The sequence below is a fragment of the Antedon mediterranea genome, chromosome 5 (assembly GCF_964355755.1).
Source record: "Antedon mediterranea chromosome 5, ecAntMedi1.1, whole genome shotgun sequence".
Taxonomy (NCBI): Eukaryota; Metazoa; Echinodermata; class Crinoidea; order Comatulida; family Antedonidae; genus Antedon; species Antedon mediterranea.
The window spans coordinates 5673624-5701061 of NC_092674.1; the positions used below are offsets into that span (position 1 = coordinate 5673624).

A 27438-nucleotide genomic window follows, 5' to 3' on the forward strand; every position below is an offset into this window, starting at 1 on the left:
TATTTCATTTTCGGTTTATTTATAAAATACATAAAAAGAAATAACAAGAAACAAAAAAAATAAAATAAAAAGCAAAAAAATTATGCAAAATGATAATTCATATTTGCAAAAATTAATGCAAATAGTAATGGAAAAAAAGTCTAAATAAAATTTAAATACAAATAATGCAAAAAATAATATGCAAATCATTATGCAAATAATAATAAGCAAAATCATTATGCAAATTATAATGCAAATCACAAGTGGATCATAAAAAATCTAAAAATTCTATTTAAAAATGTTAATAAAAAATATAATATTTAATAAAAAATATAATATTTTTTATAAATTGTATAACATAATTATGTAGCAAGACAACATAAAATATCGTAAACCCCAGAAGGGAAAAACCTTGACTCAAATTCTTAATTATGATTATTATTGTGTCAAATTCATATTGCGATACATAATAATTATGCAACGATATACCACAGAGCAGCTACATCAAATTACATTTTTCTTGTAGGAATATTGAGAAGTGATTGTGTTGCGCTTGAAGAACAGTATCAAGACGTTGAGATATTGTGTGAGTAATTTTATAATTTGGATTTCAAATGATGCACATCGTTAAAGGTGTACGTAGCAAGTGATCTAATATTTCAATTGAATACTAAAAAACCTCGAAAAGAAGGGTGGCTTCTTTTTTTAGTACTCTTTGATGGGCTTCTTTTCTAGATGGGATTCTTTTCGAGATTGCAAACCAAAACGAGAGGCTACATGTTGAGATGAGGTTTTACGAAATGTATAAATAGAGCTGAAATGAACTACAGTGATAAATTTATACTAGAAGTTAATCCCAGTTTTCTAGATTTATTTCTCGTTCTGGTCACATCATTGATATTTATTTTGTTCATGCATGTATGAAAAAATAAAGTAACATTGTAAGAGCTGAGAAGAAATGGAACAGGGCAACTTTAGAAATAGTGTTGCCCTATAATGTAATAGATAATAAGATAAGAAAAAGGGGGTATTATTTTGTAAATAGTGCCTTAGAGAAGTTATAATATAATTGCTTACTATAAACAATTATATTTAAAGAAATATTTTTTTTTTACATAGATAATGCTATATTTTCTGCTAACAATTTCTCTGCAAGGAATCCCAAAATGTGAAGTACACAAGTGAATCGGCCGTCTTTTCTTGATTTTAATTAAGAAGGTATAGTAAGCTCATTTTAAAATCTAAAACATTGAGAGAGGAGTTGTTTTGTCATTAGAAAAAATTCAGAGATCGATAGCCAAGAATCTTAATCACCAAGCTTCAACAAAATATAAAAAATTTTTTTTAAATTTTACTATGAGTGTTTAATCTTCCAGTCTCATGATTGGATTCGTAGACATTTGACATTAGAATGCTAAAAACTTCTGATAGGCTTATCTGTCCACCCACCATTCAGCAGTAAGTGTAATCTTCTTTCCAAATACATAAATTCAAACCTGCAAAAAATGAAAATTTACAGAAAGTTAACTTCTTTCATATAATCGTGATAAAATAATTCAATTACTAGTATATCTTGCAAAATATAAACCTCCAAAAAACATTTAAAAAAAACCATTTTGCCTCAACCCACGTACAACTACAGGAAGAGTGTATGTGATAGAGTGCAACAGTTATAGTCTCAGACTGTGTCACCTAGACACCATGTAGTTTCTCTTTAAGGCGTCTCTTGGATGATTATACATGGGAAAAAGCGCAAATAGCAGATGTAACTTCACGATAGTTATTCACATTGGTGATATTTTGTCAAAACTTTCTGTTTATACTCTCTTCTGGTTTCACATTTAAAAGTTTTTTTAAATATATTTTTATATTTGGCTTAAATGAAATCACATAGGTATATTAGTATATTTGACTCAACACTCTTAATAATGATACGGGCTTGTACCAAGCACTTAATGCTTTCTACAGCTCATTACATTTTCCACGACTTAGTTTATACCTGTCAGAGTCTATCCTATGAGATTGCTAAATGCTGCACCCATGAAATTCTCAAAACTAACTTCCGTTGTTAATTTGAAATGCAACAATTATGCGTTATTCATTGCGATTTAAAGCGATTTCTGTGTTAACTTCGTTGGCCTGTTAGCCATGCGATAATGTAATTTGTATTAGCATGCGAATACTTGTTTTCTTTTGTGATTTATATTTAGAAACTGTCACGATTTGAATAATAGTCATCAATTAGAGGTCTGTACAACATAGATCATACTTGCAGGTCGTAACATTATGACCCAAACCAATTATTTTTATGCCCGAGTCACCTAATTTGAAAACTCTTATGGCACATACATTTCTAGCAAATGTATTTATCCTTTTTAATATTGATTAAATATTGAAATATAAATTTGACAGGAATCAGAAACTCAAAACCACCCAGTGATATACTGAAAATTAATTCATTAAAAAATTGGAAAAAAGAGATTGGAAATCACTCTTATTTTCTATAAATATATTGCCTATTTGTTGATTAGGTTTTACTTGTTTCTTTTCAATATTTTGTTTGTGCGAGTAACTCAAATCTTCATTAGAAGTATTAATTTCATGTTGTGCGTTACAACTATTTAAAAAGTAAGTGGGGTTGTTATCAATGTTGTTGCTAAGGTTTATATGTTACAATAAGCAATAGAAATTTTAAAACCGGAGCCACCCTTTAAGTTAGAATTATGAAGATACAGTGATTTTAGCCATGTATGAATTGTATAGGAAATGACAGTACAATTAGATCTCCTTTATGTGCCTCATAGATACATTTGTTGGCAAAAAAAGTATTATCATTTAGAGTACCTAATAAAAAAGAGATAGAAGAAGTAGAACAAATAAACAAGATAACAATGAATGTTATTAATCCGAGAGAACCAGACTTAATATAATTTGTACTAAATTCTGGCGCCAAACTAAGTAACACGATAATGTGATGACAATGGATTCAACAGTAAATTTAAAAACATAATTCATAATATCTATTCCATATGATTGTATCAATTACAACTTAAATATTCAATAATAGGATAACATTACACTAAAAAATCACACAATTAATAAAATTCTTTATTTTACAATTAGAGCTCATTCAAAAAATATCTATTACCACATTTAGAGGTATTACAGAGCATTTCATGTATCTCTTCTACCAATGTGATGTTTGAGATATTGGAATGGGTTTGCATTGTTTATACCTACTAGTGATGGTCTGCATGTTTTTAAAAGCCAAATATATCCACATTGCCTCTAGAAGCAACTAACTCCTAATTAAACTGAACCTAAGCTCCTAAAGAAGCTAAACAAACCTACTAATACTCTCTTCCACTGAACAAATAACATTCGGCCGATTTTGTTGGTGGCTGTAAATGATGGATACCACCGGGATAGTTTGTTTAAGAAAGATTTTGACACAGATGTAAGAACAACTGTAATTTCATAATGCACAGGAAGCATCTAAATGTTTTCTGCATTTACAGCGTCTCTACTACAAATCACCATATATTGATTCATAATTCTTTGCATTACCGATAAATGTTCTATATCCATTTTGATAAGTATAAATAGAATTAGCCTAAAGTCTAGCCTACCGTATCCATAGCGTAAACCTTTTATATAAACTGTATAGGCGCCATTGAAGTATACCTATTACATTTGCATGTAATTTGATTTTGTAATACGTAAATATACATTTAAATTGATTGAATTCCTGATGATTTAAGATTTCTACTATTCTCACTGTAGCTGTTTGAATAAATAAATAGTAATCAGCTAGAGTTCACAAACAGCTACTGCTTCTTTGAAATACTGTAATTTGTGTATGTATATATATCTGTTTTTAGAAACTTGTTTGTTCATTTTTCTATATAGGTTTTTAAAATGCTGAGAATTCTTAATGTAGAAAACAATGACTGATTGAGATGTGCCATTGGTAAGTAAAAGTTTAATTATATATATCCAAGTCATTGGTTAGCAAATGCAGTATACATATCCATTCTGCAGAAAGTACTGGTTAATATATACATTTGTAACTTTTGGTCTGCTATTTTTTCGTTATCACAGATTTTTATCTCATCTTATTTCCAATATGTAGAAAATATCCAATATATATGTCAGTTTACTCTATGCCTGTAAATTTATATATTATATTATAAAGTGGAAAAGTTTCTGGTTGGTGTATTCAAATTAGCTTATTACCTAACTCTAATTTAGTCAGCTACTTTAGCAATTAGTTCAACGCTTCTCTGGACAAAGTTTAGCAATAATACACATTGAAACACCTGAAAAGTTCTTTGCATGGCTGCACTAGATTCCTGTTGTAAACCAACTTATTATGTACCGATATTGTATCATGATACAAGAAGTGTATGTAAAACATACAACCAAGGATGTTCATCTGGATATTATATTTGTCTATATACCTAAACATTACATATGCCCTGTTTCAATGCTTTTGAACACCTGAAAAGTTCATTGAATGTATCAAACGGTGGCATATTCAATTATAGAATTCAGAAATTGATTTGAGAACAAGTCAAATTAGGTAGGTTACGGTTTGCTCCAGTATTGTACCTTAGGGTTTCTTTTCTGCACTCTAATGCCCGCTGTGTATCAAAACATGGATTTAATTTTTAAACAAATACTTTAAGATGGCTACTATTAAATGTGGTTTTTATCTGAAAACTTTTCATTTTTCAGAGCAGACTCGCTTGTCTTGTCTAATTTCCATTAAATGTCCAGATTTTTAATTTAAAAAATAACTTAAAGACGATTTACATGAACTGAACAATGAATTGAGGTCAGTGTGAATCTCGAGAGAGGGTTAATCATAATCAGGACCAGTGCTTATTTCAAATGGTATTCTCATGTTGGGGCATGGTTTGTCGCTCTGAGGTTACTGGTTTAATTCCTGTGTGGAGTGTTGGGAGATGTGAGATGTTGGCAGGGTGCTTAATTGACTCATTGGGAGGTTAATCTCTTCATTGAATGTTCTTCACAAAAACTTTTGTGTATATTTAATTTTGCTACTGCTTTTAATATATTTCTGGCAAAATGTTTTATTAATGCAAGCTACTATAACGGCTAGCACTGTAGCCTACTACAATGTAACAGGAAGAACAAGGTACTGTAATTAGACAATTAGTTTACTTAAAGAAATTAAAATGACAGCTGCATTAAAGTTGGGAAGAAAAAGTTAAGACAACAAATAAAAAGAATTAGAATACAGACATGTTTGCAAGAAGCTTTTATCGATATCACAGAGGATGGGAAGATGTTTGTAGAGAAGAGGTGTGGATTGTCACAGGCATGCACTAGCCTACTTTGTTTACATATTTGTAGTATTTCGGGCATGAACTGTTAAAGTTTAAGAATGAAAATATGACATTTATTTAATTATAAGGCATGTATAATTTAAAAACACATTTCCATCATTTCATTCAGTTGTGTTCAGCATATTTCATACATTTAGTATGTAATTGCTTCCCATATTGTATGTGTGAGTGGAATACATTAGATATGAGATCCATGAGGAATAATATCGAACATGACTGTTTTAGTAATAAGTAATTATGTTGTCCAGGCCCGTAGTCAGGGGTTTTTGGGGGGTTCGGGCGAAACCCCCTTTTACCAGCGAACGCCCCTCTTACCCCCTTGAAAAACAAAGGCCCCACTTACAAAATCCTGCAATTAATTATCAATTATAGCAGATTTTTTGGTCATTTTACTTCTATTGACTACTAATTTCTATAATACTGTAGTGTACTATATAATTTCTCTGCGAAACTCAGATTTTAGTAGGTAAAAAATGTGTCTGTAAGCTGATTAAAACAATCGAAATTGCTCTGAGACCAAGCTTCGAAGGGCCTTCGGTTCCTGGTTGATTGATTGATTTTATTCGATATTCATACACAAAAGTTAAAATATACAATGTACAAAAAGAATACCAGGATAACCCATTAAGTCGACAAATAAAAAGTAAACTTATTTCCAATGGGGTCCAATCCGTATTAACTGAAAAAGTGAGTGGTTGGGCCTAGTACAATATATCATTAAGTTGGACGCAGTAAAAATGGAAAAACAAGAAAATACATATAAGACAAGATAACATCAAAAAACAATATTAAAAAATAACTTAATTAAACTGATATTCCAAGCTGTTTATTATTAAAATATTCTTTAAGTTTTATTTTGAAGTTGCATTATTTTGTATTGATTTGAGTGAATTGGGGAGCCTGTTCCAGTCACGGATACCTAAGAAATAAAAAGTCGAATCGTTAACGCCAGTCCCCTGGACCCCAACGGAGGCCCTTGGCGGCCCCAAGCCTACAGTTGCTCCCTGCGCTCGCAAAATAATTAGTGTCAAGAAAACCACCTCTCTGATGCATTCTGGCTACGGGCCTGTTGTGTGTGATGAATGCATCTCATACACATTAAATTAAATTGTATTGTTTGCTGTTTTGCTCATCATATGGTTTTGTTTTCAATTTCTTTAGTAGTTACGTTCATTACTATGCCTAAGCCCACCAATACATACTCAACTCCCTGTGGTGTTGTCTCATAATGTTACAGGTGCTATCAATGTATTGGCTTTCATATTTCTCCTTTACCTACTTATATACCTGGGTAGAAAAAGGCTTTGCAATAAACTGCATTGGCAAATATTTTGAGAAATCATCCAGGGTGGGTCTTAACCTCGCAACCCTAATTATCTGTCAAGTGTGAGCTTTAACCAGAACCGCTGAGCCTACAGTGCCGCCATATGAGGATCTATTGACAACATTGGACAGTTTTTTTAGATAATAAACCTATATCATGACCGTAACTGATTGTTGAAGTGGTGCTGAAGCGAACACAGATAGAACATCTGGTAGGTGTTCTGTGGATGTTCACCCAAACTTACAGTGAAAAATTACTGTAATATTTTTTAAATAGGTCGCGAAACATCTCTGTTTAAAAAAAACAATTCAGTCCAGATGACCATGCAATATTTTGCATTTATAATGACCACAAATAATAGACTAGGTCACAAAAACATCTAAACTAAACTTAATATATCTTAACTAATTATAATCATCCATTAATCATGATAATGTTGATAATTAACATTTTCATAATGTAATTTTAAAACTTAATTTGTAGTCAATTTACATGATAAATGTAAAGAATGCACACTTTCTTAACTTAACCTAACTTAATTTTTATTCATTTATTTATCGTTTCAAATCTAAATGTTGTAGTTGACAGAGGAGGTGTTTCTTTGTGCCATCTATCAAAATGTTGAAGTGCCAAGAGGTCAAGTAGAGTTACTGGTTTTAATCATTCAGAATATGTTACAGATTGAGGAAAAACCGTAGAATGAATGTGATTGAGAAATAGTTAAGAAAGATGACCAAAATGAAGAAGAGGATGTGTTAGATTTGAGGAGGATGGATGAGAAAGAGGTTAAGAAAGATGACCAAAATGAGGAAGAGGATGTGTTAGATTTGAGGAGGATGGATGAGAAAGAGGTTAAGAAAGATGACCAAAATGAGGAAGAGGATGTGTTAGATTTGAGGAGGATGGATGAGAAAGAGGTTAAGAAAGATGACCAAAATGAGGAAGAGGATGTGTTAGATTTGAGGAGGATGGATGAGAAAGAGGTTAAGAAAGATTACCAAAATGAGGAAGAGGATGTGTTAGATTTGAGGAGGATGGATGAGAAAGAGGTTAAGAAAGATGACCAAAATGAGGAAGAGGATGTGTTAGATTTGAGGAGGATGGATGAGAAAGAGGTTAAGAAAGATTACCAAAATGAGGAAGAGGATGTGTTAGATTTGAGGAGGATGGATGAGAAAGAGGTTAAGAAAGATGACCAAAATGAGGAAGAGGATGTGTTAGATTTGAGGAGGATGGATGAGAAAGAGGTTAAGAAAGATTACCAAAATGAGGAAGAGGATGTGTTAGATTTGAGGAGGATGGATGAGAAAGAGGTTAAGAAAGATGACCAAAATGAAGAAGAGGATGTGTTAGATTTGAGGAGGATGGATGAGAAAGAGGTTAAGAAAGATGACCAAAATGAGGAAGAGGATGTGTTAGATTTGAGGAGGATGGATGAGAAAGAGGTTAAGAAAGATTACCAAAATGAGGAAGAGGATGTGTTAGATTTGAGGAGGATGGATGAGAAAGAGGTTAAGAAAGATGACCAAAATGAGGAAGAGGATGTGTTAGATTTGAGGAGGATGGATGAGAAAGAGGTTAAGAAAGATTACCAAAATGAGGAAGAGGATGTGTTAGATTTGAGGAGGATGGATGAGAAAGAGGTTAAGAAAGATTACCAAAATGAGGAAGAGGATGTGTTAGATTTGAGGAGGATGGATGAGAAAGAGGTTAAGAAAGATTACCAAAATGAGGAAGAGGATGTGTTAGATTTGAGGAGGATGGATGAGAAAGAGGTTAAGAAAGATGACCAAAATGAGGAAGAGGATGTGTTACATTTGAGGAGGATGGATGAGAAAGAGGTTAAGAAAGATGACCAAAATAAGGATGACAATGTGTTAGATTTGAGGAGAATGGAAGAGAAAAAGGTTTGAGAAAGATTACCAAAAGGAGGATGAGGATGTGTTAGATTTGAGGAGGATGGATGAGAAAGAGGTTAAGAAAGATTACCAAAATGAGGATGTGTTAGATTTGAGGAGGATGGATGAGAAAGAGGTTAAGAAAGATGACCAAAATAAGGATGACAATGTGTTAGATTTGAGGAGAATGGAAGAGAAAAAGGTTTGAGAAAGATTACCAAAAGGAGGATGAGGATGTGTTAGATTTGAGGAGGATGGATGAGAAAGAGGTTAAGAAAGATTATCAAAATGAGGATGTGTTAGATTTGAGGAGGATGGATGAGAAAGAGGTTAAGAAAGATGACCAAAATAAGGATGACAATGTGTTAGATTTAAGGAGAATGGAAGAGAAAAAGGTTTGAGAAAGATTACCAAAAGGAGGATGAGGATGTGTTAGATTTGAGGACGATGGATGAGAAAGAGGATGAGAAAGAGGTTGTTGAGAAGGAGGTTGAGAAAGATAGCCAAAATGAAGATAAGGATGTGTTAGATTTGAGGAGGATGGATGAGAAAGAGGTTGAGAAAGATTACCAAAATGAGGATGCAAATCGAAAAAGGTTATTTTGTAATGTTAAATTTTTGTGGGGAGAGATTCCTAACAACCATTAGTGTTATTTCTAAAATACATTTATTACATTTACGAAAAACATGACAATATGAAATGAATATGGATAGGATTATAAAATATTCTATACAATGGTAAATATAAATAAAAATGAATGGTTATATTTTGTAGTATAAAAGAAGGATTATATTTTCATTGATAAATTGTATAATATCCAGTGTGTACTCAATGTACAAACCATTGATGGATTTATTGAGCATCTACTAAGTATTTCTTGCGTAATGGCAGACAATACTGTCATCATCACGCTTTAAACTATGTCAGAAAATACAGCACATCAGCATTTGTGACTCAAGAGTCCTTTTAAATTATTACTGAATTGAGCCGCAATTGCAATGCAAGTCCCTCCTTTATACAGATTCTTATTAAAAGTCGGCCTGCGGTGATGGAGTATGTAAAATGGGAAAATCAACGATCATAACCGACCATACGTATGACAGAAACTAAATTACAAATACTTGAGAATTATGCGTTTTATTTCTAAGCGGGGCAGCCTACCTAATTGTTCAATTAAGAATAACATATTTAAACAAGTTCTACACGTTTATCACAACTATTTTTTTTTATATAAACATGTCCTTTTTACTGTAGCTTCAGATGTAGTGTTCCAAAATAAAATAAATATTTTGAATATTTTCTTTTAAAATAAAAATCATTTTCACAGAAAATCTATATTGTTTTTATATATAACATAAGTTTGATATAAAAAATCATTTACATATCATTATAATACAAATACAGTATACTCAGTAAATTAAAAGAAAAAAAATTATATTAAAAATATATTTTTTTCATTTATTGTTTACCATCCTTAATTTTTGTTTGATATAAAATACTTAAACATTGCATTTGTTCTTATAGTCTTTAGTATTGAAATATAAGTAAACATTATATTTAAGAAGAATTCAATTCAGTACACATTAAAGTTTTTAAGTTAAAGTTTTCAGTATAGCACATTGCACTGACAATTTATATTGTTTACCAGGTATATAGGTTACCATATTATGTCGTAGGCGGAATTGAAATTGACATTGTTTGAAATAATATTTTGAACACTGTAGTGATGCCATGTTTTATTTCTTTCTTGCTAATAAATCGGTTGGTGATAAATTTTTCCCAACTAAAAGTACCGACTGAAGTCTCTCTCAGTTTGCGTAAAAGTGTTGGTTTTGAAAAATTATATATATATGGCCGACTTCTGTCGTAAACGATAATGTCAATTAGTCTTACATTCATCCGAATGATGACTAAGCTAGGACTGTTTAAAACACCTTTGGCTGGTCCCAAAATTGACCAAGGGCATCTCTCGTCCAGTGCCTACCTTAACCATACCTTTGAAAATATAGATCATAAGCATGATTTAACCACTCACCATTCTCCCCCCTACCCTCTTCCCCCACAGCCTCAAAACACCTCTTTTCTCACTTTAAATCCATCCCCCATGGAATATATATTATATTTTAACTGTTTATGTGTAAATCTACCTTGCTTTAAGTAGTTGAAATTGTCTATTTTTTATGTTTTTGCAATTTTCTCTCAAAAAATGATCTCAAACTATTTCACTTAAACAACCTGTCCATTTTCCTAATTGTTCACACATATGCACATTTACGTATGAAACAAAATTATTCTTTTTAAATGAGATTTTCATAATGTACGAGTCTACAGGTAAAGGGATATGTGCTGATAATGACACCGGTTTCCGCGTTTAGATATACGTGTGATAACGATCGATACGTTATACATTTTGTAAGAGTAGAACTTTGAAATTATAGAACGTTATTGTATATACCTTCTGAGTTTTCTTTCAGATTTAAACTAATTTATATATTTAATTTGTGAGTTGTGCATTTGTGATTAAATTTTTTTTAAACTCAAGAATTAGAAGTTATTGACATTTTTTATTAACTATATTTCTTTTTTTATCTGTTGTTTGAAATTGAAAAAAATTAATTCCGATTAAACATTTTTAAAGATAACAACATGAATAAATGTGTACAACAATGTTCCACACATTTTAATTAAATTACTTTCAAATGGGATGTGTTAATTAAAAGGTGTCAAAATGCTTATTAAAAGCAATTTATTACAGTTAATTATATTTAGGAAATGAAATTTACTAATTAAGATAGTTAGGACTTTAATTATGAGAAGGTTATGTTGATCAACTAATAATAGGGTTTTTGCGTTCAATTAAGTACCACAGCATGCTTTATGCAAATGTGCCGGACAGCCATGTTTACAGTGTTAGAAAACGGTTTTTTTGCGTTAAAAAAAATATACACTTATATTATATAACATATTTGATATCTGTATGTCATTAATAGTTTTACACATTATTGTAGAAATCAATCAAATATTTATTTTATTTGCATACTGCCCTCAATGGGTATAGCTAAAATCAATCAGAAACTACTGTATGTGTTTTTTTGTAAAATTAAAACCTGCGAATATTATGCAAAATATTTTGAATGGCAGTATCATCACCATTGTAATCATTATTGTCATTTTTATCAATGTAATCATTATCATATTTATCTTTATCAATCCTCATCTTTATCACCATTATTATCATCATATTCATCTTCATCAATATCATCATCATCTTTATCACCATTATTATTATCATACTCATCTTCAATCAATATCATCATCTTTATCACCATTATTATTATTATCATCTTCATCAATATCATCATCATCATCTTCATCAATATCATCTTTATCACTATTATTATTATTATCATGTTCATCTTCATCAATATGATCATCATCATTTTTATCACCATTATTATCATGTTCATCTTCATCAGTATCATCATCATCTGTATCATCTTTATCACCATTATTATTATCATGTTCATCAATATCATCATCATCATTATCATCTTTATCACCATTATTATTATTTTTATCTTTGTCAATATCATTATCTTTATCACCATTATTATTATCACTCATCTTCAACATTAATATGATGCTTATCATCATCGGCATCATCATCAACATCATACTTGTCAAAATCATCATCAATAATAAACTCATTCAATTATCTTTGTAATTATTATTACAGTATTACGTTTATCTTCACCTTCACTAAAAACAAAAATTTGGTTTCAAAAATATTTTGGGAAGGAGATGAATTTTTTCAATTTTACCAGTATTATCAAATTTGAATATAGAATACAAAATATATACAATATTGATTATAATCCTGATCATTAATCTTTATTGAATATGAGCATTTTAAGAAATTAATTGATAAGTAATAACATTCTAAATCTAATGTTTTAGACATAAAATTGATTTCAATTTACTGAGTGAATATAAGCCATATAATACTTTATAATTACTGTAAATTAACTATAATGCACTAAATGCCATATTTTGATTAACATAATAACTGAAGCGATTAATTTTAATATTTTGTCAGGTCACTAACCACGTAGATAGTGCTTTAAAACACATTTAAAAAATGTCTCTGACATTCTGGGAGCAGCTAACAGATTTTCACGTTTTGTCTCTAATAGTCAGTTGAACAGATTACTTATAGAAAAGTCCTTTCGCATTCTTTGATCTCGTGACAATGGGCCAATATATCAAGTCTATAGATATTCAATGGCGAAACATAGATAAATGCTTGAGCTTTAACGACCCGTTTCATTAGGGCAGCGCGGACGAAGAATCATAAATATATTCTGCATGTTGGAATATCATTAGTTGAATGCATGGTAATAGTGTTTGCATGTAATGAGTGTCAGATGAGAAATTTAATGCATGTGTCTCTGAGCAAGTGTTTTCCAACAAATGATATTTTGTAGATTTCTCTAAATATTATTTTGTATGATGAATCATAAAGTATTAGTAATATAAAGAAATGACAATTGTAATACAACAAGCAATTTTTTTATAATTTTTTTTTATTACAGTTTTTTAAAGGGTTTCAAAATGTTGCCAACTAACAAAAATCGTCATGTAGTTTATAGCAATATTTGTGCTGTTGAAGAGAAAGGGGAAATTCATTTGACCTCCTGCCCACTCCCCCTCTACATGGGTTTAGTTTACATTCTCACTGTATTCTTGTTATGTTCCATTGTAATGATATTATTTTGAGTACCATATATGCTGGAGTGTAACCCTAACCCTAACCCTACCCCCACCCCTAACCCTACCCCCACCCCTAATTTAGACAAATTCGGACATGACTAACAATTCCATTGTTATGCAATCCCAGTACAATCCCAACTCCAATCTCCAAATTTCAAACCCAGGCTCCAAATTTTCAAATTAGTAAACCATATGCTATATTTACAGTTCTTTAACATATTATTCAATATCAACCCACAATTATTGATATAGAAATTAGGTCAGCTGAACAGAAGGTTAATGCAGTATTATATAATCAAGCCATGGCAACTATATTAATTTTATTTTGATAGTATATTATTTTCATTATGTTCTTGTTTTTCCAAGAATCTATTTTTATCTATGCCATTTAGCCTGTTTTAAGTATTGAATAAGCTGTATATTTATTCATGGAATATTATAAATTTATCAATGATTGAACGCAGCAAGGCAATCTATCAGTCATATTGTAGATGCATATTATGAGGCGGTTTTCCTTTCATCCTGTTATTACTGAATATCATTTCAAAAATTTATGAATTAAAATCAATTTTGCTGCTTGCTGACATTTATTTCCAGAGTAGTAGACATTTGTACTTCATGCTACATGTAAAGTGTATCAAACATTTGTATGTGGTCTCTAGGCTATTATAAAAAGGTAAATGTAAATATGTATATTTTTTGGGAATGAAGAAAAATTGGACCCATAGCCCACAGCAGGCACACGGTAGCCATTACGTGATATCCTCATCACTTTTACAAATTTGATATGTATGTGGACCTGAAGCAATGAGAGTAATAAAGCATCTTGGACACTAAGGTAAGGCAGTTGTAACACATGACATTACAGACTGGTTCCTTGTGTCATGTCTTGCTCATTTGTGGTATTGTAGGTTGGTTGTAAATGCTTTGCTTACTTTTAATTTTTAACCCAGGGTCTGGCTGGCTTTCTAATTAATTATATTAAGGTGGTACTTTCTTATGTGATGAAGAAGGAGCAATAGACATTTCATATGACCAACCCCTATTCAGACGATACCTCAAAGACACCTTGTTAGGTCCTGAAGGTGTTCTACTGTACTATGATTTTTCTCATAGTCAGAAACATCACCATTCCTCCTACTCATAAGGATAAGGTTCAAATCTTGTAAATTTGTTTGAAATGTAAATAAACATCAAGCCTGTTCTGTTCCCTTACGTTCTTTACAGTCTTGTCATTGATCTGCGTTCTCTCCAGCACACAAACCTGAGCAAATATAAGCATTCTAACCAATGTTTTCACAATATAATTTATTGGATTTCTTGTTATACAGTAAATACTAATTATATATTGAAATATAAGTTGATCACATTTATATTGTCAATCCATATGTATTTGTTACATGCAATTTTAAATTACTAACATTTAGCTAAATACACTACACAAAAAAAAAAATTAATGGAATTCTGTAAATAGATACATCTGTACTAATATGATAAATGAATCTGTTGAGTTTAGTTTATTTTAAAATTACCTTGTAAAACATTGTGGAAAAATGATTGCCAACCTTGGTACTAGTATAACTTTTGCACAATCTTTAAACATCTAAAATAAAAAAAAACTATAAGAATGTAAGTCTACTTATTATGGGTTTCAAGATAGCCCTAAGTTCCCATCTACACCCCACACAGGTTATATATATTTGGCGGCGATAGCCTCAGGTCACACCCCCACAATTGATCTCACCCACTCAAGTGAATGGGTCCTCCTAATCCTTATCAATCAAGATATTTATACAAAACCTACTAATTACTATGATTTATGAGTTGTGAAAACTAGTGCAAATATATTTATATTGTTATATTTTGAAATTAAGGTTGATTTTTGTTATGGTTTTGTTGTGTACTATAGAATCAATATTTTATCAATTATGTATTATTTTCATTTTTTTGGCAACTTCTATAGAAACAGAAAAATGCATTTTATGTTTAAACTATGATGTGTAAAATGCTCCTTAACCTTTGTTTCTACTTATACACAATGCAACGATGTAGACGCAGTGCAAGTGAGTTGACCAATCATAAGCGCTAGTTTGCATGATCCATGTAACTCCCAGTAACCCACCGTAGCGCCACCCCAATTTAATGAAGTGGCGTAAGAGGCTGGCAGGTCGTACCAGACACTTTAGTAGCCTCCCTCTTCTTCTTAAAGCCACCCCAATTTAATGAAGTGGCGTAAGAGGCTGGCAGGTCGTATCAGACACTTTAGTAACCTCCCCCCTCTTCTTAAAGCCACCCCAATTTAATGAAGTGGCGTAAGAGGCTGGCAGGTCGTACCAGACACTTTAGTAGCCTCCCTCTTCTTCTTAAAGCATTTCCATGTGTCTTGAATCATCAAATTACTTGTGGAGCGCTTTCTTTCTTGTCCAAGCAAGCCAATCATAGAGATATTATAGTGAACACTATAATATCTCTATGAGCCAATCTAACATCGGGACACTGAGCTAGCCTTGTCAAAATAGGAACTCGTAACAGTCCTTTGACCTTAGGTATTATGTACATATTTTTGCGCAGTGTACAGTGTCAAGGGGCGTGGAACTGATTGTGCCGTAGCCATAGATAAACCCTTTGATCTCCACAGCTCATCATCCTGTTGTTAAATTGCCTTGGTCCAAGTGAGACCAAGTTATAAATATGGTACAGTATGTTATCCCCGAATCAGTAAGCGTACCCTCCCCACCCCCACCCCCACCCATATTTATATTTCAAATCTTTTATTCTATTATATTATTATTATTATTATTACTGCCTTTCCGCTGAAAAGTCTGCCGACATTTCCGCTTGGGCTGCTCCGTAAATCTCTTTTACTAGTTTCTTCCAGTCTGATCTTTCATTGGCTAGTTCTTTAAGTTGTTTCATGTCTTTCTTGGTTTTCAATTGTCCGGGATACTTAATGTCTGTATTATGCTTATAAAGGGTGAGTAGGTCGTTGCTGAGAGTTATTGGTAGGGTGGTTCTCGGTCTTCCTCGAAATTTTATATTGGTAGTGTTGCTGAAATAATAGCTTATTGCTGTATTGGCTGGTGTATTGCTTTCTGTTATTATGCAGTTTGTTTAGACTGGGTTACTAAAGAAAACAAAATCAGACTAAATCAACAGTGATTGATAGGATTTGCCTGATTAATTGCAATTACTTACATCACCTACAAGTACCTTGAGAATATCATAGGTGTGAACAATAGCACCATTATCATAACCATTATAAATAATTAATAGCTATTATTTTCAAGTTTACAGACTCAATAAATACAATTGTTCATATTACTCGTTATGTAAACCTGAATAAACAATCAATAAACTATAGTTAACCGTAATCGCAAATATTGCGTTGTTAACGAAGAATATATTTGGTGTATTTACAACGCGTTATACTAGATTTACATTTCCGTAAATCGGTCAAATTTGATTGAATTTATCAAGGTAAATTAAATCAGCATTGAGAATTAAAATCAAATTATTATTCTGTCAGAACAGATAGATAAATTCAGGATATTAGGATTTATTAATATGGTCGGAATTTCTTTACTGAAGATTATTGATGATGTAATAAAAGGTTGATCAAATCTTTAAAAGCCTCAATGTATGACCTACCCCGCAGGCTGTTTAAACTTTATTTCATAGTTTGTTATTCTTGATTTTAATAATAATAATAATAATATTTATTTCCACAAATAATAAAACAAAATACAGAGTAGCATAATACTGTAAATATACAACTGATAATGAACATAAATAATATAATGCAAGAAAAGAAGTTGGTAAGTGGAAAAGGGACGCCACAGCAAGCAAGCTTTAATTTGGGCGCCCCTCTCAATAGTGAAACAACTTAAACTTTAACATTTTAAAATATTGATATTAATTATTATAAAAACAACAATTGATAATTCAGTTATATGTGATTACAAATTATACAATTTTCACATAAACACCTATTTTGTACAACCACTCGTTTCATTTTTGCTTTTTACTTGAATCAAAATGGAATGTAAGTTTTAATGTTATAGAAGATGTTATTTTAGATTGTATATTTTATAAATTTAAATGGTATCATAAACAATTCTCCCCTCTTAAAGGTTGTCCCCAGAACGGTTGCATAGTGTTAAAACATACAGGTTTTCTTCATTTGTTTAATGAGAAAGTGTCCCATTAATAAGAATGTCCCCTTAATAGAGGTGTCCCAAAGGAGAGGTCCTACTGTACATTTCCTTTTAATGTATGTTACAATACTATACTTTATGATGCAAGGTGCATTGATGTTTAAACCTAAACAGTCTTTTGATCAAAATATTGTGTAGGTTTTTTGGGCGATAAATCCATCACTTTGTATCCAACAATACTGATATATTCGATTAATTTACGGAAATAATAGGTGTTATTAAGTTTGTAAATAATATATTAAATATTTGCGATTATGGTTGACTACTTTACTGTATCTTTTAATTTGAATCACAAGAGTGACATTTATAAAAAGATATGTTTTTATTAATTACACCTACTCAAGAATAGGTTGATGAATCACCTCATAAAAACCTCGCACCTGGTTCCAATTCAATATAAGATTCAAGATTTAAAAACGATTCTTTTTCTAGCCCCAATAATCATTTTCTAGCCCCAAGGAAAGAACTTATTGATTCGAGTTATGCTGCTTTCTGCCTTAAAATCGTTCTGTATACATCTAACGAGGTGAACCTTTTGAACTTGTTTCCTGTAATCTGTGTTTGATTGGTACCTCCCTTCTATTTATTGATGTTGAGGTGTAGATTTGGAGCTTAGCTAGAATTAAAGTTAGATGAGGTGTTTGATGCAACACTCCTTTGATGGTAAAGATGTAAACAATTTCCTACTTTCTTCTACTTGATATACAGATGATCTATCTATATTTATATGTTCACAGTATTTTCATGGAGGATTGAAGGTTTGAACGAACCTCCTATTTCCCGAAGTGCCTTTTCAAACTAGATAATAAAAATGATGGTAAATAGGCTTAAACTAGCCCGGGCCTAAATAAGGTACAGTACGGATTTTTTCTTTGTAAAAATCTGGCTAAGGGCATATGTACCATATACCAAGCTATTCTCTTCTCTGATGAGATAGACGCTCTCCGTCTCTCAATGTGGCATGGTGAAACAACATTTGTTTTGATGTGTCGGTGCACGCCGACGCTTATCACATTTCAAAGGGTAATACTCTAAAAGGAACGACATCAATTTGATTCTAGAAAAAAAGAACATTAAACTTTTGCTACCTTAATCGGCTTTGGCTTACAGCTGAATCCATCATTGGTTCGTCATAATTGTCAAGAACACTTAGCGCCAATTAGTTGTTAAACAGTCGCTTAATTAGTTTCCTCCATGATCCAGATCTCACTAATTCCATCACAAATTATAAGACACTTTTTGGAAAACTAGACTAATATGTTAACAAGCTCAAAAAATTAAAAAAACATTGTTATATATCTTTAGTTTTTGTATCGATTCAAATGCCTTGTTTATCCAATAGAAATCATCCCTCGTTAGTGTGTAGTGCTTATAGAAGTCACGATCATAACATTATAGAATCTGTTACAGAAACGTACTGTGTTTTGCACAAATAGAATAAGATTACTAAAACAACACGTCTATTCTCTTTACCTCTCATTCTTATGTTATTCTTTGTTATATAATAATCTCCATCTTCTTTACTGTATTATCTTTTGGAATTTATAACATCCAGTGATAAGTTTACTCTTCTACAGAACTCTGATTGCTTCTGGTCAGTGGTAATAGTTCATTCTTATATAGCGCTCTACAAGCAAGCTTCTCTAAGCGCTGAACATTATTACCCCAGTCATTTTTGGATCATACACGTATGGAAACATACTCCCATAATGCAGCTAGTAATCAGCGCAAAGTTGTGTCTTGATCTAACCGGGTACCCATTTATACACCTGGGTGGAGAGAGGCAAACATAAGTAAAGTATCTTTCCCAAGGATACAAGCAATGCGGCTAGAGTTGGATTCGAACCTCGGTCTCACGATCAGTAGTCCAACGTCCAACACCCTGCGCCACACGCCCTTACTAGTAGCAATAAAGTTATGTCTTTTCTCCTTCAGTTATATTTATGTATCATGCTTGAAAGTGTGTACAATCATTACCTGCATTGTACAAATAATAACATCTTAAAATAAGAAATAGAACCTGGGAAAAAGAAAAAATGAACATCCAAGTTTGAGGAATATTTATTGGTTCCTTTCTGAAAAAATATTTATAATATTCACTTCACATCTTTTGACATTTATTTCAACAATAAGTTTCGTCCACACTTAAGGATGAGAACAATTGTGAATGTAATTATCTTCAGTCTAATGTCTTTGGACAACTGTAAAACATCAAGTATAAGTGTGTTCTGATATTTATGATGACATCAACACAAATTGTGTAAAGTTGGCAGAAAGGTCATTTGATAAATGTTGAATGTCCATTAGGTAGGCTAGGCCTTGGATGATGATTAGGATTGGTGATGTAGCTTGAAGGTACAATTTCCTTAAATGGACATTTATTTTCAGCTTGTTAAGACAGTAGTACTTTCCCATTCATAAGTTTGTATATTTCTACTGTATGTATGTTCCTAGCTGTAAGGAAACCCCTAACTGCAGCCTTTACCTGGGATCTATATTTAGGGATGGTGAATTTAAAGCTCTGTCTACACTGTCAAACTTTATGTGACAGAAAAATGTGATGTGCCCATATATGGACATGATGATGTCATACCACTAGCATAATATCTGGATTTTGAGTCGTATGTTTTATGTACAGCTAGTACATATTAAACTATATGTAGAACACATTTTTCTGTGAAAGATTTTTTTATTTGATATTTCATGTTACTATTATTATTATAATCTTTTGTTACCTTCTTACTTTAATAGTGTAGTCCCACTCAAAACTGTGAATAGTTTATAAAGCTTTGAGTTGGTCTCACTACCAAAAACAATTTAACATATAAGCATACAGGTATTCATATTAAGATTATCCAGACAATTAAAAAAAAGACAAATACTCATGTGGATTGAAAACAAAATTAAGTTTCTTAGAAATGAAAACATGTGGGATTGTAATGAACTCACTTCACTTCTACTTAAGTATTTTCCCACATATTGGAATTTTATCTTCCATTATAAACTATATAGGAAATATTAACTTTAACTGGTTCTTTGAATATTTTATTAATACGTTTATGTCTTCCTTATTTCTCTTGTGTGACACATTGAAATTGCAAGTTTGAAAATATATTTTTTTTAAATTGCAAAAACAAAATTATAAGACCTGTTTTGTGAGGTCTTCATCATGATTGTTTGGTCAAAGCAAGGATTTTGAACCCAGAGCAAGACTAAGGGCCTGTTTCTGCTGCATAGAAAATAACCGGTTAAAATCGGTGTGAATAAATTAAAATCAGTGTGAATAAATTAACTCCATTTTCTTGGCAGCAGAAACAGGACACATTTGTGGTAACCGGTTAAAAGGCAGCGCAAAATAACCGGTTAAAAACACCAATTTAAATCGGTGTTAGAACGCCGTTTAACCGGTTATCGCTGAGCAATTCTTAGCTGCAACACGAAATAACGGTTATTTGATTGACAGTTGTGACCCCGGGTCAGATACCGTCGCATGTTTTCCTCGTGGTTTTGACAGTCGAACGAAGAAGTTTAGTATTAGAAATTTAAAATTAAAATAAGTAGTGACTTTTCAGATACAGCCAACTCTCCCAATACTGAACACCTTCCTTCTGACCTAATAATATGTGTGGTTTTCCCGGAAAGTCTGGTATTCAGAATGTGTTTTTAATGGTAAATATGAATTTGGTACCTTTATAAAAAACCTGGTTTTGGTAAAGTTTCCAGGTTTCAGAAATCCAATATTGGGAGACTAGTTGATAAAAACAAATAGATTTATGAGAATTATATGCAACATAAAACATAAAATTTTTATCACTGGTGAAATTTGTTTTTGTAAATTATTTGAAGATGTTTTGGTTCAGCACCATATTCCAGGTTATGTCTGTATGTCTAATAGCGGTGAGAACCTAAAAAGGAATGCTTAAAGAGAACAAACAGAAGGAAATCGACCCTACAATAAACATACAACAAAACAAAGTGAAATGATAAAACAAAGAGAATAGTAAAGTACCTAGAGAACATAAAGAGATGACTCACAAAATAGATTGATAAAAACTGTTGAGGGAGATCCACAGACTATTAAAGGTACAAACTGATCTTCTAAAGAGTTTGCGACAATTACCAGTCCGGGATTAACTGAAAGTAATGATAGAAGGCTTTGTGACAAATGAGATACATGACAAGCTCAAAGGCATCCTAATGATCTTTAATTTAGACACGTTTTTAGGATCACCTGAAATCTCGCCGGTAATCTTTGCTTTTAATCCCGACTTTTAATTATGTGCGCATTAGTTGCGACCCGTATCTCTTTGTTATGTTGCTGAAAGTCTCCAACGAGCACATAGAAAAGAAATATGAGACGATGGATGCGTTACATACTCAACATGCGAAACATCTGTGATGCTCAGTGATTTATGACGAGCGTTGAATTGCAGTTCGGATGCGGTCGTATTTGCCATGCCACTGATTTTATAGAGGTTTTCATTCATGGGAATTTTATATCATGAAAATAATGACCATGATAAAAAAGATACAGAGAACCGATATTATTGTGTAATGTTAGCATCAACGACTCACTCTTAAATCCACAAATTTAAGCAAAAATGGTTTCTATAAAATTACCAATGGAGATGAGTTGAATGTGTTGTTAATCCACAGAATTTCCTTAAAATATTCTACCTTTCTGATGTTATTGTGTGTTTTATTACCCTTTTGGGGATACTTATGAGATGTGAAATTAAATTTGATCAAACTAGATGAGAGTGAGTTTACTTCTAAAGGAATTAATTTAGCAATTATTTTTTGTAGCAAAATATTTTCTGAAATTTTTGGCTGTTGACAATCTGAAATAAGTTGATTAGGAATGGTTAGACAAGGCATACCGTACTTGTTGTGTAGTAAGTGGTGATAGCTAAGAAGGCAATTTTTGTAAACTTTGATTAATTCTTATTTAGACTCTTTGCCACAGACTGTCAAAACAAAAATAGTCTCTCTCATTTGTAATAGTTCCAACCAAATCATGTATAGGCCTATGTACTACTGCATTAGATTTGTTGCTTTGATATGATGTTAATAATAATAATAATTAAAAGAAAAATAAGATTGATAATTGGCCTATTGTTAATTCAAATTTCACCTTTAATTTGTGTTATACTGTATACAGACACCTGGGTTCAATTACCACAATTAATTAAGTAACAACTCGCTGTCTATTCAGGTGGAAATAGGTACCTGGTTGAGAATACTAGGGACGATAAGGCGACATGAAAAGGAACTGGCCAACCTACCACATAATGCCTGAGTCTTAGTAAAATGAGCTTCTAACAGCTCATTACCCTATATTTAGAAATGAATTTGGGACTTAACTTTTATACTGTATACCAGTATCTGGTTGAATTGCTTGAATCATCAATTGAACTTCAGATGACCACATGATAGAGTTGAAACATTGTAAGTTCCTTCTTTTTGATCATTATTAATTATTTATAACAAATGTAATTAAATTTTCACCAATAAAAATAAAACATTTATACTGTACTTAGCCTTCTATATTTATTTATTTATTTATTTATTTCTAAATTATTTCTAGGGTTTAGCCATAAATGGCAGCTTTAATTTAAGGTATAATATGTTCAATTGAATTTTTGCATAATTAATAAGCCTATTTATTAGTAATAGTAAATATTTAATGTGAACTCTTAAATCATAATTAATTTAAACAGAATTTAAAGTGATGACATTTGAAATATGCCAATCAACATTCACTGCCTGTCATGTGATGAAGGTCGAAATCACTCATCCTTATCAACTTGATGTTGTATGTATGTTTTGTATCAGTTCTATGCAGTTGGGTGGCCCTCTAGAATATTATAAAGCTGGGTGGTCCTAATCTTTTGATATCAAAGCCAATAGTAACAAGTTTTTTTTTGTTTTTAACGTTAATTTATCATTTTTGGTTATAAAGTTAAATAATCACATCATGGAGGAAAAACTAATGCCTCCATGATTACATCATACTCTATAGAAATAGGACAAAATAGCTGTGGAAGAAACAATTCTTGGGTAAAAATATTGAACTGGGAATTTACTAAATGAGATCATCAAAGGATATCTTTATACCCCATGAGATCAACAAAGGAAATCCCCTTCCTGGAAGCTAAAATAACTCTAGACGTTTGGACAGATTTTCAAACTGTAACAAATTAAGCATGATACAGTTTAGGTTACCACAATTAATTTAATTAGATATTATTGACAGTTTGATTTTTTTAGATTAATAAATAGAATGAGGAGGTTATATAGAGCAAGACTTCAACGAAGGTTGTAGGTTGGGAATAGGCCTATTTTTTAATCCTTGCAGAAAAGCCCTGATTGTGTATACAAAACTTGTTTTTAGATTTGTAAACAAGAATTTTGCTGTTATACCTCTCATCTTGTGACATGATGCTTTCCACTTTTTTCCTGTCATGTCATGTGTTTGTCTGTTATTACATTTCAATTTCCTTTTACTTTATATTCTCGATCCATGTAGATTTTGGTCTTTCTATTAGCCATCTTATTTTGCAATAATTCATTCCTCTTCATTATTGATTACTATTGAAAATAATGTAAGAGAAGAACCTATATTCATTCATCTCGCCATGCTGTTCTACAACATAATCATTTAAAACGAATATGTAAACGCAAATTGTTCTCAGTTAAGGCTTGCAGTTTTTCTTAGTTTCCATCAGTAACAATAATTTACAAGGTGATTTGAAGGATGAAATTTGAAAATCTCTATTAAATTTTGTGATAAAAATGGAAATATTCTGCATGGTTTCAATTAAAGTTAATTAAAATAAATCCTAAGATTATAGAATATGGTATGTGAGATATCCGCAGAGAAGGTCAAGATTTAATGAGGGTTGCAAATCTGCATAAAATTTGCATATAAACCTGTTTATTCATATGTTGGTCAGCACATTTTGACATTTTTTTTCCAAAACTATATTTAAATTTGCACCAAAATTTAACCTGATTTTTAAAATGTGAATATAGTTGATAATATTACATTTACTCAAGGGATATGTTCTACCACATAACAATGTTATAATGTAGAGCTAAGAACTATTTAGGGTACTTTAAGGAAGATGGGATTAGTGTATAGGAAAGACTGAGAACAAGCCTAGTCAGAATTATGTCTGCTGTTCTAATTGGAGGATAAGTTTAAGATCACATTGGAACCTTGGATAATCCACACTTAATCTGTGGATTAAATCTATGCTGTACCCACACTAATACATGTTAAAGTTGATCTAATCCTTGTGGATGTGACCGGTAATTTGTTTCTATATGTGTTGAAAAGATATGACTTGCTGAGTTAACTTTATTAGTCTGTACTTAAGATCTAAATATACTGCATTGATTATTTTGTTTTTATTGAGTAAATCCGAGAAACATTTTATGGTTTTCTTTATTCAAAAAGAAACCCATTGAAATTTATAAAGTACAGTGCTGTTGTACAGCATTAACATTGTTATGATATTGTGGTTATCTTTATTTTGTATACAAATCCTGAGACCTCCCAGACTGCCAACACTTGTTTCTGTAACAGCGAACCTGTTATCCAATCAAAATTCCTCGTTGTTTCACAGTTGGACAATCCTGGCAGCCAGGTACAAGTAGCAACTTTAGAACTTTATGTTAAAGATGTTTTGTTTGCAAGATTTTAGATAAGAGTAATTGATCATTATTCTAATTTGGATACTTAGTTTACTTTGGTGATTGGATCAATCTTCTACTACTGTAGGTAATGTTGACGTTTTCCATATTTAGTAGATATTTTAAGAGACTGCTAATTTTGTTGTCACATGACCTTTTTGCTATTGGACGTCTTGGACTATTGCATTAATCTGATAATTTCAGTATGTAATAATTTAAGAAATCTATTTCTGATATTTGAATTTGCCCTCTCAGGAATTTTTCATCAAACTAAGTTTTGATAATAATTAAGCTAGATTAAATTGTCGATGGTCACTTTAATTGCTTTTCTGCAATTTTAATGTAGTTATTGCAAGATATTTGAGTATATAGTGTGGAATATGAATGGGAGAATATATTTTTGGAGGAATTAGTCCTAAAAAATCACAATGCTCAATGTTTGTGGTGAAATATATTGTTTTTTTTAGTGTGAAAAAATGGTTTACATATAGTTTAGTATGTGCAAGCATGGAGTAAAAAATCTTTACTCCATGGTGCAAGGTAAGCTAACAGTTCTGATGATCTTACGCTTTTTCTTAAATGTGTATATGCACATCGTTTAGAAACCACACTTGCAGACAAAGAATATATAAACCTCCTTTGAATATAACTATTCTCCTAAATGATAGTAGGTAGTATAAAGATTTCTTTTTGTATGATACTTTTTCACAGTGTCATGATTATTTTCATTATTCTTCTGTATGTACATTACTTTAGCATGAAATTTAAGTACAACTCTAAATGATTCTATTAATGTTTAAGGACAGCTCATTTCTGTTCTCGAACATCAAGGTCAAAGCCTGCCAAATAAAAATATTTTCTTAAATTATTATTTTTTTTCATCTCAGAAAAGTTTCCAATTAATTCTGCAATCTAAACATTTTTACAAATGTAAGTTATTAGCGAAAATTCATGAATTTTTTTTAAAACAGTGTCATTTCGTTTCAAAATATTGTATTGATTTTCCTATCGGCAATTTATATGAAATGCCATAGTGTCTAAAATATTTATGAATGTACAAAATTTGTTTGTTGCTTTGTTGTAAGCTTTTACATTCTGCTGTAATTGTCTAATTCTGGTTGCACCGCCTTCTCGTCTATAAGTAAGGGGATTGAAACAGAGAATGCTAATATTGAAATGTATGATTATAAATATTCTTCAAGCCAAACTCCCTGATTAGACTACATTAGAATATTTATAATGGCAGGTTCAACATTAAGAGGAACTATATATCAATATATATTCTGGTCCATTAACGAACACCAGCCAAAGTATAGCAAGAAAAGCTTATACTCTCTGATAATTACTATACCCCTTCCTACCATAACTCTTTCTATTTATCAGCCCAATACCTGTTGTCTCCTTTCATCCACTGATAAAGTTCCAAAAACAAACTTGGCAAATACCACTTCTCACAGGCCATTCTTGGCTGCTGCACCATCTTTTTCCTTTGAACGCTCTATCTTATGGTATGCGTCATTCTTCAACGTTGAGACAGTTTAAATTGATTCTCAAACTCACCTTTGATTATTATTAAGTGCTGTGAGACTAGACAACGAGTAAACATTCAGACTATCATTAGGGAGCTTTCGATGTGCATCGACAGAGGACCGACAACCAACCTACATCTGATCAATTGATGTTTTGTCGGTCAGTCCTAGAAACCACCAAACCTGTATTAAGGAGAGTAGCAAGGACATGCGCCCCAATATTCCTGCATGCGCACATGAACTAACATGACGTAATTTGGTCATCTGTCGTCGCAAAGCAAAAGCTCCCTATTATTAATAGTTCACATTTAGGAAAATGATCATATCAAGTATATATCTTGTACAAATTTTTTTTTATGAAAGAAGATCAAACCCGTGACCTCTAGCTTACAGGGCGAGTAGCGTACCATTAGACCACAACCCATGATATAGATGTTTGCCATCTTACATACAACACTCTCGCAATCAATGAAATCTGTAGACATAGATTTTAAAGTAGAAATTTTCTAGTAATAGAACTATGTTTTCTGCTACACATAGATTAAATTGTTAGATATATTTCTAGTAATAAAACATTAACAATCATTGATGGATTGCTATCTAATAATGCGGCAATGTGACTCACATAAAAACTTTCTCATGTGTCTATCTAT

At 31.7% G+C, this 27438-nt stretch overlaps 1 protein-coding gene across 1 annotated transcript in view; it reads left to right on the forward strand.

Moving 5' to 3' along the window:
- The first annotated feature begins 1121 nt into the window (after window positions 1-1121).
- LOC140049631 (teneurin-3-like) overlaps window positions 1122-27438 on the forward strand; it is a 124776-nt gene continuing 98459 nt past the window's right edge. The window contains exons 1-2 of the mRNA XM_072094570.1: window positions 1122-1197; window positions 3889-3949. The gene's annotated coding sequence lies outside the window, so the exon portion shown is untranslated. The remainder of the gene's footprint in view (window positions 1198-3888; window positions 3950-27438) is intronic.